The sequence below is a fragment of the Bubalus bubalis genome, chromosome 3, assembly GCF_019923935.1.
Source record: "Bubalus bubalis isolate 160015118507 breed Murrah chromosome 3, NDDB_SH_1, whole genome shotgun sequence".
Classification (NCBI taxonomy): domain Eukaryota; kingdom Metazoa; phylum Chordata; class Mammalia; order Artiodactyla; family Bovidae; genus Bubalus; species Bubalus bubalis.
This window is the reverse complement of record NC_059159.1, coordinates 33,166,602-33,187,412: the sequence shown is the minus strand read 5'-3', so window position 1 is coordinate 33,187,412 and position 20,811 is coordinate 33,166,602.

Sequence of the window (20,811 nt, the reverse complement as noted above, 5' to 3'; positions counted from 1 at the left end):
ATTTCTACCACATCTCCTCTCTCACTGAATCCTTCCCAGGTCTTCATGACTCTACCTTCCTCTGAGTCAATTTCTTCATTCAGTGACCATGGTAACTGCAGGGTCCTTGGGTTTCCGCCAACTTTCTGGTAAGTTTCTTGAGCTGACCTTGCTTTAACACATGTGTTTTCATTTTCCATTGAGCACTGAGATTGTAAGTGTTGTATGTTCATAAAGCAAAAGCATAAAAAAAAAAAAAGGTAAGTCTGGATGATACTGTTATCGAAAGAATGTGGTAGGGTCCAGCTGCCCACTGCTCAAAAGCTAATAAACAGGCCAGGTTGGTGGAAAGGAATGTTTGTTTCATTTCAGATGCCAGTGACTGGTAGGGATTGGGGGGAGATCGCATGCAGGAACAGCACAGTCAGCTTTGACAGTCATCTTCAAATTGGTCATCAGTGGGCTGACCAGCATCATCTTGATCATTTTAGGTACAGTTAATCTTCAGTTCCAGGGTCCATTTCTCTGAAGCCACTTCTCAGAACTGTAGCAGCTCATATCATGGGTACAGTGTGGCCATCATGTACTTAACTTCTCCCACCTGAGGCTTTAACACCTATAAGACAGCTCACAGGTTATGGCTCAGAATCTTATTCATAGTTCTTGAGGAGGAACTGAAGGTCCTCGACTTTGCTTAAGGACTACATGATTATTATTTGGTCTCCTTTTACTGTTTTCCTTTGTTTCTGTATGCTCTCATTTGTCTGATTAAGTTTATTCTTTGACTAAAGTTTTCCACAGGCAGAGGACATGGGGGTGGGGGGCAAAGACTGCAGAGCTCTGCTTCGTTTCAGTATGAAGTTTATCACATAGGTTTAATCAGAGCACAGAACTGACAGCATTGTAACTCAAAACAGGAAGTTGTCACTCAGATTTTCTGGGTTCACAAGGGACTATTCATTTCAATTTTCCAGATGGAATATTGGAAATTCAGTAAGAATCATAGGGTCTCTAAATTACCTCCAGATCATTTGTTTGATGAATTTGCTGCTGTTCACTCAGTCGTGTCCACGTCTCTGCGACCCCATGGACTGCAGCACTCCAGGCTTCCCTATCCTTCACCATCTCCCAGCGCTTGCTCAAACTCATGTTCATTGAGTCAGTGATGCCATCCAACCATCTTCTCCTCTGTCATCCCCTTCTCCTCCTAACTTCAATCTTTCCCAGTACCATGGTCTTTTATAGGACAGAGTTATTTCTCCAAGGGACCATAAAAATAGCTTTATAAATACTGCTTGAGACAAGCAGATTATCTGCTGGGGCTTGGAAATCACCTTGCAGTGGGTAGCCTCTTGTAGGTATGATACTCATAACATGATTTCCTCTGTGTTTTGTTCCTGAAACATAGTCTGGCAAAGGCTGAAAGAGGTAACAGAATTGAACAACTTTCAAGGAGAACTTAGTGTATTGGAAGATGAAGAGACATGGTGGGGGGCAGAGAGAGAGAGATGGAGAGAGCTAGGTTGACTTCAGGGTCACCAATGGAAGTGGAAAAGGACTAGGAATAGAGATTTGGAAGATGTGGAGAACTGAGACTCAGAAAAGGCAAGTGAGGCACTGGCCCTCGGCATAAAATGTTAGGGGAGCCAAAAAATTCAAGTAGTCAAGACAAATTCTTTCTTTCTTTTTTTTGACTGAATCATGTGGCATGTGAGATTTCAGTTCCCTGACCAGGGATGGAACCCATACTCACGGCACGGGAAGCACAGGGTCCCAACCACTGGAACACCTGGGAAGTCCCCAGACATCTCTTTTATATCTTGCCCATCCTGGGCCTTCCCTGAGGTTCAAGAACTAATCAGATCAGATTTTACTCAGTTTAAAAAAAAAAAAAAAAAAAAGATTTTGCAAGATCTCCAGGTGGGGGAGCAGTCCTTAAAAGAGTCAGGTCCAGCCAAGATGGCCGCGTGGGGAAGGTGGCGGCGCTCAGAGAGCTAGAAGGTGAAACCTACCCGTCAACCAGGGATCGGTAACAGAATGTGGTCTCTACATACAAGGGAAAATGAAGGAAATCCTGACACATGCTGCAATGTGGATGAACCTTAAGGATATTATGCCAAGTGGAATAAGCCAGCTGCTAAAAGAAGTATCACGTGGTTCCACCTATACGAGGCCCTGGAGCAGTCAGATTCATGGAGAGACAGCAGAAGGGCAGCGTGGGAGTTGTGGTTTAATGGGGACCGAGTTTTAGTTTTGCAAGACAAAAGAGTTCTGGAGATTGGTTGCCAAACAGTGTGAGTGTACTTAACCTTATGAACTATATACTTAAACTGGTTAAGAGACTAAATTTCCTGTTAATGTATTTTACCATAATTTAGAAAAGATCAATAAACCAAGTGCTAGCAAAAGAAAAAAAGAGTCAGGTCCATACAAAGAATTAGTACTCTTATCACATTGGGATCAGACTACACATGGCCAAATAGTTTTTATTTGATTTTTACATACTTCCTGGAAGGAACATATGTTGTAAAACTTTAAGATCTCATTTGATTGTCCTACACCTAGATGGCAAATGCTAACAATCAGCCAACTTGGAAGATGTTGCAAAGAATCAGAAAGGCCCATGGATGTAATTTAGAGACCCTCCTTTCATAACGTGCCAATCAAGAACCAGAGAAGGGAATTTGTTTACCTAGGGTTACACAGCTATTAATGGTACATCCAGGATGAGACCTGAGATATTCTGACAGACAGATTAGAGCATTTACCTTGACATTAGAAGTTCTCATAGTAGGATAAGGGAGGTACATCTCCACTGAGAAATCCTAAGTAAATGTCAAGTTGTTTTTTAGAGTTTAGCAACACTGGTGTATGCAAATTGCATGCTTCTATTCAGAAGATATGGCATGTCTGGATTAATCTTCTCTATTGTTACTTTAAGTAGAAATGACTAGTCATGTATTTCACTAACTGAACCACATTGAATGGAAAATAAAATCGTTGCCCCAGAGCCCTTTCTGACACTAATGTATGCATGTTTATCTTTGCCTTCACATTCTACCAGACAGTTGTGTCTGTGAGAATGCTTCTAAATGTGTTTCCCAAGGAGGAGAAAGCCATGCTTACAGCTGTAGCTAGATTTGACTGGTGGCTGTTTAATCATAGATGAGACTGAAAGGGCCCACGGTGATAGTTCATAAACTAGATTCTAGAGTGGGTGGTTTACCCAGTGCCAGGACTGGGCTCTCTGGGCACCAAGTAAGTGCTCAAGAAAATGAAAAAATTTCCTGACTTGGAAGCTCCTACCACTTCCAAAGTTTTATTTCTTTGGATTCGTATATTTAGTGACTTTTTATCAGAAAGACCCTATAGCCTAATGAGTAAGAACAGAAGCACTGGAGTCAGATTAAATTCTAAGACTGCCTCTCCCACTTCACTTGCTTTGTGGCCTCACACAAGTTACTGATGCTCCCTGAGCCTCACATTCCTCATCTGTAAAATGGGGATTATTGGTCAGTTAAGACTCAAAAGAGGCAGAACCACACAAGGGGTTCTATCTATCCACCTTTATAGCAAGGATTTGATGTTATTCAGTCATGGTACCTGGGTAAACCATTTCTGCAAAGCCCTTGACTTCCTTTCCAATGCTATTATTTGAGATCTGCAGAGTAGGCAGACAGATGCATGTAGAGAAGAACAGAGATGAGTTGGAAAACTTGGACATGAACAGGAATCCACCAGAACCAGCTTGAACCCATATCCGTTTAAGCTGCCTCCAACTTCAGTGAAGTGGCTGTCCGGCAGGAGAAGTTGTCCCCCTTTATCACATAACTAAACACACGCTGACCCCAGAAAATGGCAGAGCTGGCAGAAGGTCCAGGGAAAGGCACAGCAGCCACAAGACCCTCAGGCTCCCCCAAGCTGAGTGCTAGATGGGAGTGTAAAAACAAAATGGCAGACCCTCCTTCACTTCTGCCCTCAAACCCTGTGACCCATCCCAACAGGAAACACTCTGTGAAGGGAATTCTGGGAAGTGTAGTCCTGCCTAGCCAGGAGGGAGCTCATAGAGCCACAGAGTAGGGGTAAGAACAGGACCAGTCTGCAGGCTTGTTCTGAGGACACTTGAGTGTGATTATGACGATGACAACATGTGGTTGCCACTGTGAAAGCCAGGCTATTTTAGGTATCACGGAAGCCAGAAATATACCCCCCAGTCCCCACTCTCAAGTTCCTTATATTCTAACACAAGAGAACACGTGCAGATGAAATATTATAATTCTAACAATTCTCCACAATTACGATGTCTCAGGAGCTAGTCTGTTTTGAATGGGCCTGTTTAGGAAGCTTGCCCTTCAAATGTGGAAACCTTTTCTTACTTCAATCATTTTCATTGAACATCTTTAACAACTGCATTTCACATTTTCTGACATCTTATGTAGAATGAAGGGAGCCATTTAAGCCTTCCTTTATGACTCAGAGTCGTCACTGGGCGCATCAGTTATTGTATTGTTCTATAAGGGGACCGGTTGTAGTTGGGCCAATTTGAGCTGACGCTAAGTGGCCCCATGATTGATATTGTTCTTTCTTGCCTTCAGCTGGCATTTTCTTTTTTCCTTTTTTTTTTTTTTTTTTTTTTTTACTATTTTCACTCTTCTTGCCTGTGGAGATATCTCTCTCTTCTTTTAATTTGCTGCTTCCATTTTGCTATAGATTGAGAAACCAGATAACTAAGTTTGTTAAAACTCTGTGGCAAACAATAAAACGAGCCCCAATGAGAACCTGAGAAAAGCTCATTTTGTTACATTGGTTTTCCCTATTTTTAGGAACAATGCCATTTCAGTGCCCCAATAAGTAGTGTTTCTTTAGTCCTGTAGCTTACTAAGTAAAGAACAATGGTTTACTTCCATACAGAATGGAGGCCTCCCAGCAAGTGAGGCCACTTAGTGCCCTAGCTCTCTTGTGTGAAGGAAGGTTTTGCCAAAGCCTTAGGCGAGGGGGTAAGTAGAAGGACCGAGGAGTCACAAAGCACAGGGTGGTCCAGATGCATGTGTTCAAAGGGCCCTTTCCGTGGCTCTTGGGACCATTGTCACACTTGATACAGGAATTACTGTGCTTTGTCGCTCAGTTTTGTCCTACTCTTTGCAACCCCATGGGCTGTAGCCTGCTAGGCTCCTCTGCCCATGGGATTTTCCAGGCAAGAATACTGGAGTGGGTTGCCATGCCCTCCTCCAGGGAATCTTCCCAATCCAGGGATCGAACCCAGGTCTCCCACATTGCAGATGGATTCTTTACATTCTGAGCCACCAGGGAAGCCCAAGAATACTGGAGTGGGTAGCCTATCCCTTCTCCAAGGGATCTTCCCAACCCAGGAATTGAACTGGGGACTCCTGGATCGCAGGCAGATTCTTTACCAGCTGAACTGCCAGGGAAGCCCAAGGCGTCCCCTAGCCCATGACATTTATGTTAGTAATTTGAGATTAATTCTATGTTTTGGTCTTAATTTCTAAATTTTATCATTGTAAAAGACTTATACACATGGAAAGATTATATATAGGTTTGTGTACTGTGTGTACTTGTAGTAAGCATGCGTAGGGTGGGGAGGGAGGCATTTTCTTTTGATGAACAAAAATAAGTTCCCACTAAGCTTCAGCCCTATTTGTCAAATTAGTCTAATTTCAGTTTTCTGTCCATGTGAGGTTGAGACTTTTTTTCAATTCTGCCTGCCTGGGGGCTATTTTACCCTTCAATCTTTCCATTTTTCATTTCCAAAGTGTTGACTTTCACTCTGTGATGTGGTGTAGCCAAGCAGTGGACTCTCAGAGCTAAGCAGCCCATTTTGATGCTCAGCTCTGCCCAATTACTAGTTGTGTGGCCATAAGCAAGTTAACCCCTCTGTGCCTCAGTTTCCTCATCCATTAAACAGAGGTAATAGAGTGTATAGCCACCAGGTTTATACTGTACAACAGTAAGGACTAGATGAAGCAATGCACCAGAAGTGTTTAGAGCAGCACCTGGCAGAAAATAAAGTGCTTCTTAAATATCAGCCATCGATATCTGAGCTCTTCTGTCACTTCAGAACCCCAAAGCATAATATGATGCCAAAATAAAAGGAAAGGAAGAAAAGCCAAACCATGAAAGTCAATCCTGGCATTAGAAAAAGTATTTCTATAAATCAAGTTTATTTAATTATAAGTGTTTTTCATAATTTCAAAATAGAATGGCCATCCTCATCAATGTTTGGCAGGATGCCTGAGTTTGGTGATCGAAAAAACAGATGTGTGTGTGTGTGTGGTGCTTTTATGATTAAAAAATTGTTCAGTCATCAGTTTTCAATCCTGTTCAAAGTAAAATCACTTCACATGACAAATAACACAGCATCTACCAATTAGAATCATGCCAGCATGGCAGAAAGTAGAGTATTCCTGGACCCAAACACTTCATCCCGGTCATGGAAGAACACTCCATCTTGTCTTTTCATTTCTAACATGAGTCCTGAAACAGGAGAAGAAACTCATTTGGTGTTTAGAATAAATGAATGAGCAAACGAATAGAGCACAGAACAAATAGATGCTGTCTACACAAAGTGAGAAGTGTCAAAAAGAAATATATAACATAAAATAACAAAAAAGAGAATATGGACAGAAACACATGTTATTCTCAAGCTGCCTGTGTCAGCTAGTCCAAACAATGTGGTCTAACCTTGATTGGCCCTCCATGGTACTGTAGAACCTGGGTTGGTAAGAATGGTGGTCTCAGTGCATGTACGTGTGAGGTGTATGTGTGTGTGAGGTGTATGTGTTTGTGTATGAATGTGTGCACCTTTAGATTAATGTTATCTGTCTGTTTGGACTTCTTCTACTTGAGTCTAAAATCACAAAAGAAAACTTAAAGGCCCTTCCTTATCTGCTGCTCATACCAGACAGCATCTGCTAATGACCCCCTTGAAACTTAGTTCAATCTTTCTCTAACTAGGACTAGTTCATGGGTCCTTTAACTGTGAAGGGGTTGGCAGCAAGTTCTGATTCTTTTCATCTATACAACTACCTACTTTCTATCCTCATTACAGTCAGAATAGAAAAGAGGAAGATACTAGCAACCCACCCTTTGGAAGTCTTCACAAGCTGGCTTAATTTGTCTTCCCCATCTCCCTACTCATGTCAAATTTGGCTCATCTGAAGCTGCTAAAGATTTCTTGCACAAGCCATGCCTGCACGGTTCTCTCCTTGGGGACCCTCAGGAGTTCCTCTAACCCTGGATCTGCCCCAGGTAAACCACAGGAAACCTCAGATACTAGGGAAAGCGAGTTCCCAATGGACACAAGTTCTGGGTAGTTCTTCCCTTCCATTTCAGCCATTTTGGAGATTTTCTTGAATGGACAAGCACAAACATCCTGTAGTTTTTCATCTGCCCATGGTAGTAGTGCTCATTACTGGCCAACTCTGACCTCCTGTCCTTCAGGCCCACCTGGGCAATTGCTCGGTCTCAGCCAAAGTCAGCTTCAGGGAACTGTCTGTGAACCGATCCTGACGCTGACACGGCAACCTCGTAGGATCAAGAAGTTAGTGTAAGAAGACCTGAGCCTGAATCCCAGCTCTATCCACTCTATCTAGTTTCATGGTATATTAATCATGTTTTTGTTTTCTGTATATTATGATGTTTTGACATCTTAAATAACCTTTCTGTCTGAGGAAAAGACTGCCCCTCCCTGGGCAAGCCAGTTCTCAGGCATAAGAAAGCACTCATCTAGGAGATGGCTTTGGCACATAATTTCACCTATCCAGAGCCATACCTCCTCTTGGCTGCCTGTGCACCCCAGGAAGCAATGTTCCTCTTCTTCCTCTCACTCCCCAAGTCTTCCCACCCCTGTGTGTCTCACATCATTTGAACTCCATCCTTTCCCTTTCTATGGAAAAGTTAAAAAAAAAAAAAAAAAGATCAGTCATGGATGCCTTGGGCTTCCCAGGAGGTACCAGTGGTAAAGATTTTGGCTGCCATGGAGTCCAGTCCATGGGGTCGCAAAGAGCCGGAAACAACTGAGCAAACATGTGCTTATTTACTTAAGACATGGGTGCCTTAAGTAAATAAAGATGATGAGCCAGAAGGGGATATAAACAAAAGCAGGGATGGTGTAGCGGGGAAATGGGAGCCATAACACACCAAAGAGAGTAAGAAAGGAGGAGAGAAAGGGAGAGATTCCTGCAGGGAAGCCAGCATAAATTGTTCCAGTAGTGAAATGAAAGTGGATTAACACAAGTTGTGTAACATCACACTCTAACCTCTGATATTATCCACCCAGGTGATGTATTAGTCAGCCCAGGCTCAAAGTTTTAACCATAGTGAGCCTTCCACTGCATGAACACACAACGTCTGTGTCTTCTTTAATTCCTTGCGTTGGTGTGATGTAGTTTTTATGGTACACGTCTTTTGCCTCCTTGGTTAAGTCTAGGAAACCAGTCAATCCTCAAGGAAATCAGTCCTGAATATTTATTGAAAGGACTGATGCTGAAGCTGAAACTCCAATACTTTGGCCACCTGATGCAAAGAACTGACTCATTGGAAAAGACCCTGATGCTGGGAAAGATTGAAGACAGGAGGAGAAGGGAATGACAGAGGATGAGATGGTTGGATGGCATCACTGACTCAATGGACATGAGTTTGAGCAAGCTCTGGGAGTTAGTGATGGACAGGGAAGCCTAGTGTGCTGCAATCCATGAGGTCACAAAAGTTGGACACAACTGAGTGACCGAACTGAACTGAACCGAAGCCTTTTATCCTTTTTGATGCTATTGCAAATGAGATTCTTTTTTTAAATTTGCTTCTTGCATAACTTATATGCAACTGATTTTTGTATGTTGAGTCCATATCCTGCCAACTTCATTGAATTCATTGATTGGTTCTAATACTTTGCATGTGTCTGAGCCACTGTGTTAAAGGAATAAAAACAGTGCAGGTTGAAGTGGAGGGGAAGGCTTTGCCACTGTGCCAAGCCTTCCTCCTCTTCTCATGGGGAAGCCAGACTTTAGCACCTGCTTCATGCTTGTCCTTCTGACAACCCTCTTAGTGGCTTTTCTCCTCTTGCTCCCTCAGGTCTCTCTTCCCACACAGGTGATAGAGTTCCTAATCTAGTTGAACAATCCCTGGAGATACTTTGTGGTCCACAAACGTTAGTGGGAATGTCACTGTGTTAAAGTTCTTCATGCCTTCGTGGTCATTCTCTCCCTGCTCCCTCTCTCTATTGGATAAACAAGCCACTGTAAGAGTTCCCATCTTGGGGTGGACCTGTCTAGGTATTTCCCATCCTACTTCTCTGTGCTCAAACTTCATGAAGCATACTGATAAAATAAACCAATATTTTCCCCCAGTAAATTAAAATACTGCATTTATTACTGAAAGTGAAAGTCGCTCAGTTGTGTCCAACTCTTTGCGACCCCATGGTCTACACAGTCCCTGAAATTCTTCAGGCCAGAATACTGGAGTGGGTAGCCTTTCCCTTCTCTAGGGGATCTTCCCAACCCAGAGATCAAACCCAGGTCTCCTGCACTGCAGGCAGATTCTTTACCAGTTGAGCCATAAGGGAAGCCCAAGAATACTGGAGTGGATAACCTATCCCTTCTCCAGGGGATCTTCCTGACCCAGGAATCGAACCGGGGTCTTCTGTACTGCAGGCAGATTCTTTACCAACGGATCTATCTGGAAGCCCCCTGCATGCATTACTACATATGTTAATATATATTATATATTTATATATAAAAATTTATTATGTATATAATATATATGCTATATACACACACACGCTTCATTCTCAGTTCTCTTTCACTTCTTTGCTTGTATGTTTCTATACAAACCAATGTTGATTTGATTACAGTGACTGTTAAAACAACTCTACTCACTAAGCTTCTTTTGTTTGTTTATTGTCTGTTCTTGGGAATTTATTCTGCCACATGAAAATTTAAAGTAGTAGAAGTGCCTGTGGGGATCCTGATTAGATTGCAGTAAATTTAAAGATTAATTTAGGGAAAATGGACATCGGGTGACATGAAGTATTCCCACCCAAACCACAATGAGTAAAGCATTTACTCTAATATCTGCCATATAAATGCTATATATTAGTGCTAGTTGTTATTATTCCCCTGGAGGAGAAAATGGCAACCCATTCCAGTATTCTTGTTTGGGAAATCCCATGGACAGAGAAGCCTGGAGGGCATGGTCCTTGGGGTTGCAAATTTGGACACAACTGAGCACACGCACACACACCTTCTTCTTCTTATCATGGTTATTTTCAAATATTTGAATCTTGTTTTATGTTTTTCGTTAAGATTTGAAAAATTTTAAGGTGCAAGTGATGTGCCTTTCTTCTTAAATGTAGCCAAAGGCATTTCATAGTGAATGGTGTTTTTTAGAAAAGGTAATTCCTAAGTGTTTATTCGTAGCTCAGTCTGTAAAGAGTCTGCCTGCAAGGCAGGAGACCTGGGTTCAATTCTTGGCTCAGGAAGATCCCCTGGAGAAGAAAATGGCAACCCACTCCAGTGTTCTTGCCTGGAGAATCCCATGGACAAAGGAACCTGGCAGGTTACAGTCCACGGGGTCGCAAGAGTCAGACACGACTGAGCAACTAAGCACATAGCACAAGTGTTTATCACCAGTGTTTTAAAACTAGTCTTTTTATGTCCACTTGGACATTTGCTGCTACCAAGGAATCTGGATACACCCTTTGCTCTTTGATGACCTGGTGTACCGCTCTAAGCTCTATACTCAAACACACACTCCACTCCCCACGAGAGGATTTCCCCTACCACTGTTTTAGGACCTCCTGTGTTGGAGAAGGCAATGGCACCCCACTCCAGTACTCTTGCCTGGAAAATCCCATGGATGGAGGAGCCTGGTAGGTTGCAGTCCATGGGGTCACTAAGAGTCGGGCACGACTGAACGACTTCACTTTCACTTTTCACTTTCATGCATTGGAGAAGGAAATGGCAACCCACTCCAGTGTTCTTGCCTGGAGAATTCCAGGGACGGCGGAGCCTGCTGGGCTGCCATCTATGGGGTCGCACAGAGTCGGACACGACTGAAGCGACTTAGCAGCAGCAACAGTGTTGGGTTTACTGTTTCAACTCTCTAATTTCTGTCCACATCAACATGTTGAACCAATCCCTTGACACAATATAACACAAAAGCTACACTCCAAGGGCCTCCATTTGTATAGATCTGTTTCAATAAAGATACTGGAACCACCTAACAAAGCAGCTGTAATTGTATCTACTGTTTAGTGAATTGTGTTTACATTGGTTTATCTTCCTCCTTTATGATCCATCTGGCTTTTGCAGAAGCCATACCAGTGAATTAAAGGGCAATATGGGGACAACCGAAGGCTTCCCTGGTGGCTCATCAGTAAAGCATCTTCCTGCCAAGCAGGAGACTCAGATTTGATCCCTGGGTCAGGAAGAACCCCTGGAGAAGGAAATGGCAACCTGCTCCACTATTCTTCCCTGGGAAATCCCATGGACAGAGGAGCCTGGTGGGCTACAGTCCATGGGGTCGCAAAGAGTCGGACACGACCTAGCAATGAAACAACCACCACCAACAACGGGGACAACCACCTCTGCAAACTTTCTCCTGCTGCTGCTGCTGCTAAGTCGCTTCAGTCGTGTCCGACTCTGTGCGACCCCATAGACCGGCAGCCCAGCAGGTTCCGCCGTCCCTGGGATTCTCCAGGCAAGAACACTGGAGTGGGTTGCCATTTCCTTCTCCAATGCATGAAAGTGAAAAGTGAAAGTGAAGTTGCTCAGTCGTGTCCGACTCTTCGTGACCCCATGGACTGCAGCCTACCAGGCTCCGCCATCCATGGGATTTTCCAGGCAAGAGTACAGTTTCCACCACCTCAGCTGGGATGAGTTACTGCTTCTAATTTACCATCTGGGCTGGAATGGTGAGCAGTTTCAGAGCTTCCACTTGGCCTTTTCTACTGTAATAGCATTCACTCTGCAGGTCAGGAACCAATGTGGGGGTTATTCCAGCTGCTAAGTGTATCCAACCCAATTAAGCACTCAGAACCTATGAAAATTATCACAGTGTGGGTTGGCAGACTCAATGGGCATTTATGAAATGGACTTGGGCCAAGACTCCAACTGTCACCTAGGGTCACTCACCCACTCCTAACGAGGTCATCATGATGGTGATTTGGTTTCTCTAACATTAGCATCAGCTCAAACCCTGGGTTGAAGACCTCTTGAGATATGTGGGTCCTTCCCTTTCTGCAGTGTTGATCCCTCAGAAGGACTGGGACAGTTAGTACTATATATTCTTTCTGAGTCTTTGTAGGATTTTCTGCAAGAAGATCTAGTCTCTCTCTCTCTCAGTCACAGGATTCTGGATCTGAGAACTGGCTCAGAACTGGAAGTGGGATGAGGGATTATTACATTTCCCTAGGCAGCCAACTTCAGCCTTCTGATCATCTGCCCCGGTCCAGTTTGGTTATACAAGCCAGGAAATACCCTTGTTGGATCCCCAACAAGCTTCACCTAATAATAGCACAGTCTATTAGTCTCTGCCACAGAACCCTGTGGTTTGAGGCCTCCTAGTTGCTACTCCAGCATTGTGGTTCACTATGATCATTAAACCCACCACGCCTCTGATGCTTACCAGCCACCACCTTGCATCCATTATTCAGAAATCCTGTCATTTCCATGGATACTGGGCAGCCTAGTACTACTGCAGCATCTCCAACTATCAACCCTGGGCTGTGCAGGAAGCTACCATTGAGCTTCTTACCAAAGCTGGCGGTCCCTACCCTAGCATATTCAAAAGCAGAAACATTACTTTGCCAACAAAGGTCCGTCTAGTCAAGGCTATGGTTTTTCCTGTGGTCATGTATGGATGTGAGAGTTGGACTGTGAAGAAGGCTGAGCGCCGAAGAATTGATGCTTTTGAACTGTGGTGTTGGAGAAGACTCTTGAGAGTCCCTTGGACTGCAAGGAGATCCAACCACTCCATTCTGAAGGAGATCAGCCCTGGGATTTCTTTGGAAGGAATGATGCTAAAGCTGAAACTCTGGTACTTTGGCCACCTCATGCAGAATTGACTCATTGGAAAAGACTCTGATGCTGGGAGGGATTGGGGGCAGGAGGAGAAGGGGACAACAGAGGATGAGATGGCTGGATGGCATCACTGACTCAATGGACGTGAGTCAGAGTGAACTCTGGGAGTTGGTGATGGACAGGGAGGCCTGGCGTGCTGCGATTCATGGGGTCACAAAGAGTCGGACACGACTGAGCGACTGAACTGAACTGAACTGAACCCTAGCACATTCCTTATTTCCTTACTGAGAGTCCTCTTCTTTGGACCTTCCCAGGGAACACAGTCAACAGAGGAGTTTTCTGGGTCTTCCCTAAAGATCTATTCCAGCATGCATGCCTAGAGCCTATTGATAGCTTTCTTAAAACTCTGCCAAAGCAATTCTAATCTCTTTGGTTCATTTTTCTGTCAAACATCATTGTCTCAAAGCTTCAAGAAACCACCAACAATATTTTTTCTCCCAGTTCCAGGCATCCTCACCAGAATGTTAAGTCTACAGTCTGTGGAGAGTATACTAATACCAATAAACTTTGTACTCTCAACTTTAAATGTCAGCTTCTTTGGTCCTAGGGGCTCAGCAGTAAAGAATCCACCTGCCAGTGCAGGAGGTACAGGTTCTATCCCTGGGTTGGGAAGATCCCCTGGAGAAGGAAATGGCAACCCACTCCAGTATTCTTGCCTAGGAAATCCCATGGACAGAGGAGCCTGGTGACTACAGTCTATGGGGTCACAAAAGAGTCAGGCACAACTTAGGGATTAAACAACAAAAACAAAATTCTTTGGTCCAACACCCTCTGGTGCCCAGCTATGTTCTCTCAAATCATTCCAGCCCACATAAGACATACCCTGCAGCTCTTTTAGAAAACAATCGGCTTTCTTCTCACAGCAGAATTGGCACTTCCCTACCCGAGGTATGCTGAATTGTGACCCTTTTTATTGGTTTTGAAATAATGAGAAAAAGCAGAGGCAGATTTTGAGAAGGACAAGCTCACTCTCTTCTAAGGCGACTGCTCCTCTTGAGTTCCCTTTGCTGATCTCCAGGTAATAAGATCCATCTCCTCTAGCAAGAGGAGAAAGCCACTTCTGTTGACCCATGGAGTTCAGAAGACTCCTGTGGCTCAAAGTTCTCAATAATCAGCACAGGAGACATACTGGGTCGTGCATTCAACCTCTTCATAATTCTCCCACTTTTACGATGTCTTGGGTCTGATTCTCAGCACAGTCTGCCCTCTGCCTGCAGGAGATGAAAGTCCTTTTAAATATTATCATGGGTAATTTCTGGCATTCTCCCCATGCCCTAAGTTGATAATTAGTTGACCTGATTCTGTTCTTTTCTTCCCATAGAGCTTTTATGGCAGTAAACACTCAACTCTGTAATCCTTATAATTACTACTGTGCCCACATTTTTTCAAGCACCAGAGCTATTGCGTAACCATGTACACCCCCTTCCACCTATTATCCTATCCAGACAAAGCATACATAAGAATCTTAGTAAATGTGATTCTACCCCAGGTGGATGGTTTTGACCACATCTCCTTACCATCAGAAACAGATTTAGAGTCCTTGTTGTCATATGGGTGGAGAGGGAGCCATCCTGAGGGACTGCTTCCTAGGACCACTTCTTTTATCCACCGTGTTGGGCTGGGTTTCCTGCAGAAACAAATTCTGGGATGAACATTTGAGTTCCAGAGGTTCATTAAGGAGATGATCTCAGAAAGTCTCCTTGGGGAGTGAGGAAGGAGGCAGGAAGGGGGAAAGGCCAGTTAAGGTTACGTTAATGGGCAAGTTGCTGCTGTAGGTGACTCAGACTCAGTCATAACAGGAGCCTCAGAGTTGTTTCCCCTCCAAACAGCAGGGAACCTGGAGTATTTATCCTCTGAACTGTCTTGAGCATTGGATGATGGTTGTGCCTGGTAGCATTAACTGTCAGGCACTTCAGCCTGCCCTGTCTGGGGGTTGAAAGTAAACCCTTAAATCAGAGGTCAGCAATCTTCAGCCTTCAGGTGAACTTCACTCCATCTCCTGTTTTTTTCTTTTGTAAAAAAAGTTTTATTAAAACACAGTCAAGTCCATTCATTTATATTTCATCTATGGTTGCCTTCCAACTACAAGGGTAGAAGATTGGGTGTGAGAAAAACTATCCTGTGCTTCATTGTTCAATTGTGTCTGACACTTTGTGACCCCATGGACTGTAGCCCACCAGGCTCCACTGTCCTTGGGATTTCCTAGGCAAGAATACTGGAGTGGGTTGCCATTTCCTTCTTGAGGGGATCTTCCCAACCCAGGGATCAAACACATTGTCTCCTGCATTGGCAGCAGATTCTTTACTGCTGAGCCAGCAGGGAGGCTCTGCGTAGCAATTCTCTAGAACTTATTCCTCTTGTATAAGTGCAACTTTATACCTGTTGAGCAACCTCTCCCCCTCCTGCATCCCTTGGAAACCACCGTTTTATTTTCTACTTTCTTAAGTTTACCTTTTTATCTTTTTAATGGAAGTATAGTTGATTTACAAGGTTGTATTAGTTTCTGGGGTACAACATAGTGATTCAGTCATATATATAAGAATAATATATATATTCTTTTCTATTATGGCTTATTACAGGATATTGAATATAGTTCCCTGCACTATACAGTAAGACCTTGTCATTTATCTATTTTATAAACAGTAGTAATTTATCCCTTCCTCACCCCAAGTTTGATTACTTTAGCTGTGTCATATAAATGAATTATTTTATAGAATAGATACTTAAAAGTAGAAAGTTAGGTCCAAGTATGATGCATAATTTTAGATAGGGTAATATGGTCAGATTAACCTCCAAGATTATACACATTTACATTCCCTAAATAAATAAGCAGGGTGACAATATACAGCCTTGACGTACTCCTTTTCTTATTTGGAACCAGTCTGTTGTTCCATGTCCAGTTCTAACTGTTGCTTCTTGACCTGCATATAGGTTTCTCAAGAGGCAGGTCAAGTGGCCTGGTATTCCCATCTCTTTCAGAATTTTCCACAGTTTATTGTGATCCACACAGTCAAAGGCTTTGGCATAGTCAATAAAGCAGAAATAGATGTTTTTCTGGAACTCTCTTGCTTTTTCCATGATCCAGTGGATGTTGGCAATTTGATCTCTGGTTCCTCTGCCTTTTCTGAAACCAGCTTGAACATCTGGAAGTTCACGGTTCACGTATTACTGAAGGCTGGCTTGGAGAATTTTGAGCATTACTTTACTAGCATGTGAGATGAGTGCAATTGTGCAGTAGTTTGAGCATTCTTTGGCATTGCCTTTCTTTGGGATTGGAATGAAAACTGACTTTTTCCAGTCCTGTGGCTACTGCTGAGTTTTCCAGATTTGCTGGCATATTGAGTGCAGCACTTTCACAGCATCATTTTTCAGGATTTAGAATAGCTCAGCTGAAATTCCATCACCTACACTAGCTTTGTTCATAGTGATGCTTCCTAAGGCCCACTTGACTTCACATTCCAGGATGTCTGGCTCTAGGTGAGTGATCATACCATTGTGATTATCTTGGTCATGAAGATCTTTTTGTACAGTTCTTCTGTGCATTCTTGCCACCTCTTCTTATTTAACTTATATGCAGAGTACATCATGAGAAACGCAGGGCTGGAAGAAGCACAAGCTGGAATCAAGATTGCTGGGAGAAACATCAATAACCTCAGATATGTAGATGACACCACCCTTATGGCAGAAAGTGAAGAGGAACTAAGGAGCTTCTTGATGAAAGTGAAAGAAGAGAGTGAAAAAGTTGGCTTAAAGCTCAACATTCAGAAAATGAAGATCATGGCATCTGGTCCCATCACTACATGGGAAATAGATGGGAAACAGTGGAAACAGTGTCAGACTTGATTTTTGGGGGCTCCAAAATCACTGCAGATGGTGACTGCAGCCATGAAATTAAAAGACACTTACTCCTTGGAAGGAAAGTTATGACCAACCTAGATAGCATATTCAAAAGCAGAGACATTACTTTGTCAACAAAGGTCTGTCTAGTCAAGGCTATGGTTTTTTCAGTGGTCACGTATGGATGCGAGAGTTGGACTGTGAAGAAAGCTGAGCGCTGAAGAATTGATGCTTTTGAACTGTGGTGTTGGAGAAGACTCTTGAGAGTCCCTTTGACCTCAAGGAGATCCAACCAATCCATTCTAAAGGAGATCAGCCCTGGGTGTTCTTTGGAAGGAATGATGCTAAAGTTGAAACTCCAGTACTTTGGCCACCTCTTGCAAAGAGTTGACTCATTGGAAAAGACTCTGATGCTGGGAGGGATTGGGGGCAGGAGGAAAAGGGGACAACAGAGAATGAGATGGCTGGATGGCATCACTGACTCGATGGACATGAGTTTGAGTGAACTCCAGGAGATGGTGATGGACAGGGAGGCCTGGCATGCTGAGGTTCATGGGGTTGCAAAGAGTTGGGCACGACTAAGTGACTGAATTGAACTGAACTGAACATTCCCTAAAAGGATTCCTGTGGCTTCACCAATACTGCATTTAACTTTTGCTCACAGAGTAGAAACTGGGTTTTTGAGTTTGTGGTTCAGGAGAGAAAGCCGGGCTAAAGACAGAGATTGGAAAGCTGTCAGCATACAGATGGTAAATAAAGTAATAGAAGTGTTTGAAACCATTCAGGGGAAAAATATGTAAACTGAGAAGTAAAATGTCTAGAGGACACATATAGCAGCATGTGTTCATTCTGTGACCCTATGCTCCTCCGTGGGATCTTGCCTTAGTTCCCTGTGGTTCCCAGCATGCTCAGAGACCTGTGAGACCCATCATGGCCTTTGGCCAACTGAAGCATCCTGAGAATGAGGAGGAGTGGGCACTACACTCCTTGAGTCCCAGGGAAACTGAGGGTTCAGGTGGTACCATGTCAGGGGATGGAAGCCACAACCACCTGCTTCCTCAATCAGGTGAAAACAAAGTCGCATAGACTGCTCTGGAGGCAGACATTCTAATCTCCCCACCTCCATCCTGCACCCAGGGTTTATTTACTCCCCTGTATTACCAGCCTTGCTTTTACTTGCTGGTACTGTAACATCCATCCAGTTGTGAGGTGGACCAGCCAGACCTCACAGTTTCCCTCCAACCCCCACCCAAATGCCACCTCCCTATTCACCCTAGAAGCCCTTCTGGGAAGCTCCAAGGAGACCCTCACCCACACCATGCTCCTCCACAATTCTGGCATGAAATGGACGCCTTGATTTGTCTGAGCTCTGGTACAATTTGCAAAAGGCTATGATTTTGTCGAAGTTGAGACTGTGAGGAAGCCATTGTTTACTGGATTAGAGACTTGGCATTCCTAATCACACCCAGCGTCGGGCTTCAGGAGCATGAAGAAACCCTAGTTACTAGCATTCAGTGGGCCTCTGGGTGTTATTTCAGATGCAGAATAATTAGCAATATGCCCAAGAAGCAACAAAGGCTTGAATGGTATTTAGTGACAATTATTCAGCCAAACCATTGCTTACTATTATAGGGGCTTATTAGCACCAAATTGTTTCGATAGGAAGTGGCATCAGCAATAAAAATAATGGCTGCAGCTTGCTGTGCAATCCCAGAGTCAGCAGAAAGGGGCTGGAATGTGTGCATGTCTCTTTTACATCCCCCAGAAATTCAGGGGACCCACTGGGATGTGTTGGCAGCGACAGGAACTGACTCAGGTGGCTCAGGGTAGAGAGCAGGTGGGGCTGTTTGCTGCAGAATCACTAGCTCCTTTTAAGCTCTTTTTTACGCACTGAAAAGGCTCCTCCGAACACATTTGTTGTGCTGTCTTTTGGGACATGCTGGCATCTCCCATCTCATCTCTTTTTACATTTATACACCTGAAACCTAAAACCTGAGGGCTGGAAGGGGCTTTGGAGCAAACACCTGCATTATATGGATCAAACTAATCCATGCTCAGAGAGATTGTCTAACTTACACAAGGTCACACAACTGGACTGACGGGAGAATCTGGGTAGGCTGGGTGTGTCCTTTTTTACAGCCTTCGTGCAGCCTGGATCACATGTTACACTCCCCTGTACTACAACAGAGAGCATGTAGTCAGATGGGCAAGTCAGCTCTTTAGGCTGCAAATGACTTGAATGCTTTGTGACAGACTTTCAGTAGGTGAACGATATGCAGAACTAGGAACTTAGATAAAGCCATTTCTCAATGCACTTAGTTTAGGTTGGACTCTGTCTCATCCAGGCTGCATTTCTTTCCCCGTATTTGGGCTGTTAGGCAAATTTTTGTTTTCAAGCCCAAACTAAGAGTGAGGCCCCTCCCTCAGCTCTCTAACAAGACCTACCTTGGGAGGAACAATGGAAAAGTTATAATAAAAAGATTTAAGATTTATATAAATGAAAAGATTAAAAGTGCCATCAGAGAAAGAAGATGGAAGACCCCAAGATTCTACTTAGCTTGGTGCATTATGATGGGATCAGAAAGCCCTCCATGTTCATCCTTTTCCCAGAAATACCGCTTGAGGTGGGGAAGGGATAAAAGGAAGGACAAATGAAGCACACCTACAAAATTTACTCATTGCCTTTAGTGTGGGGAGAGGCAGATTGAGAGCTATGTCATCATTCCAGGGGATAGGTACATAAGGGTAGAGGAAAGAGACACCTCACCACCTCCATGGTCCCACCAGAGACCAGAAAAAACAGAATGGCGGGATGATGCTAATTATCCCTGTGAATGAATCAGGATTTATACAAACAGAAGACAAATACATAGAAAACACACAAGCCAAGATCCTCCAAGAAAATAAAAGCTAGTGGTAAACATTTACCTATTAAAATAAAAAAATGTTTATATTGTGAGGATCCGAAACCCCAACGTGATGCAAGAAACTCATCTTTAAAAAGTAAATTTTCAATAAAGATCTGATAAAAGTGAAGGAGTAAGCCATTTATACATGTGGGCAAAGAGCAGGTATAGAGCAGGAATCCACCAGGAATGTTCCAGAAATAGCTGGAAGGCTACTGCTGCTAACTGGAGTAAATGAGGGGGAAATAGTGGAAGATGATCTCAGAGAGGTGATGGAGAATTAAATCATCATACACCATACACCCATAGTAAAGACTGGGGGTTTTACTATGACATGGCAAGCCCCTGGAGGCTTTTTGATGGAGAAATGCCACACTATAATTGAATTTTGACAGCATCATGTTGTCTTCTGTCTTCTGAGAATAGGCTCCGAGTGATAAGGAAGAAACCACAAACTAAAAAGGGGCTCTTGAAACAAACCATGATGGTGGCTTGGACAAGGGTGGTAGCTGTGGGGGTGGTGAGAAGTGGTCAGATTCTAAATATATAGTGACATTAGCACCAACAGGATTTTCACAAGTGGAGGAGTTGGTCTCAGCTGAGGAGTAGACAGCTCATCCATAAAAACTGGAGAAAAGATGTAAGTGAAGAGCATGAGAACCCACAGGTATGTAGAAGTGACGTTAGGAAAAGCCTATGAATATTCTTTTCTGTGCTGCTCTATTCTCAATGAGAAAGGAAACAAGGTCACCAGCCCACAGTAGGATGAGGAAGGAGGTCTCAGAGGCTTGAGAAAATAGGGAAACGTTTGAAATAATCATCTAGGAGAATGGAGAAAGTGGATGGACTAGAGAAATATGGTTTCTTACCTGCTCACGCTATAGCAGCCTGCTCACCTGTGAGTCTGACCCATCATACACTCCCAGTTAGCCTTCCCATCCATGGAACAGACCCAGTGGAAACTTGACCCATATGAAGAACAGCAACTGATAGCC